We start from the raw sequence: 1,000 nt of genomic DNA, 5'->3' as shown, positions 1-1,000 counted from the left end.
AATCGGTAGTAGCGACGGGCGGTGTGTACAAAGGGCAGGGACGTAATCAACGCGAGCTAATGACTCGCGCTTACTGGGAATTCCTCGTTCAAGCGAAATAATTTCAATTCTCTATCCCTAGCACGACCGGGGTTCATCGGGTTACCCAGACCTTTCGGCCAAGGCGAACACACGTTGATCCGGTCAGTGTAGCGCGCGTGCGGCCCCGAACATCTAAGGGCATCACAGACCTGTTATTGCTCAATCTCGTGTGGCTAAACGCCACTAGTCCCTCTAAGAAGTTAAACGCCGGCCGGGAAGGCCGCGTAACTATTTAGCAAGCCAGAGTCTCGTTCGTTATCGGAATTAACCAGACAAATCGCTCCACCAACTAAGAACGGCCATGCACCACCACCCACAGAATCATGAAAGAGCTCTCAATCTGTCAATCCTCGCTGTGTCCGGGCCGGGTGAGATTTCCCGTGTTGAGTCAAATTAAGCCGCAGGCTCCACTCCTGGTGGTGCCCTTCCGTCAATTCCTTTAAGTTTCAGCTTTGCAACCATACTTCCCCCGGAACCCAAAGACTTTGGTTTCCCGCAAGCTGCCGGAGAGGTCGTCAAAATAACGCCCCCCGATCGCTAGTTGGCATCGTTTATAGTCAGAACTAGGACGGTATCTGATCGTCTTCGAACCTCTGACTTTCGCTCTTGATTAAAGAAAACATTCTTGGCAAATGCTTTCGCAGTCGTTCGTCTTGCGCCGATCCAAGAATTTCACCTCTAACGGCACAGTACGAATGCCCCCGTCCGTCCCTCTTAATCATTACCTCGCGCTCCGAAAACCAACAAAAAAGAACCGAGGTCCTATTTCATTATTCCATGCAACACTATCCAGGCGAAGCGCCTGCTTTGAACACTCTAATTTTTTCAAGGTAAACGTCCCGGCCGCCGCCGACACTCAGTCAAGAGCACCGACGAAAACCGGAGGTAAAGCCAGAACGAACAGTGCACGCCTTGCGAC

General features: G+C 51.6%; 2 pseudogenes; both read right to left on the bottom strand.

Annotated features, from left to right (window-relative positions):
- Positions 1-24: 24 nt before the first annotated feature.
- LOC145747888 (small subunit ribosomal RNA) lies at positions 25-550 on the bottom strand (annotated as a pseudogene).
- Position 551: 1 nt separating this feature from the next.
- LOC145747828 (small subunit ribosomal RNA) overlaps positions 552-1,000 on the bottom strand; it is a 1,108-nt pseudogene continuing 659 nt past the window's right edge.

This window comes from Corella eumyota, chromosome 3 (assembly GCF_963082875.1).
Source record: "Corella eumyota chromosome 3, kaCorEumy4.1, whole genome shotgun sequence".
Lineage (NCBI taxonomy): Eukaryota > Metazoa > Chordata > Ascidiacea > Phlebobranchia > Corellidae > Corella > Corella eumyota.
The sequence above is the reverse complement of the archived record's forward strand: the minus strand, read 5'-3'. Positions and strand labels throughout refer to the sequence as shown.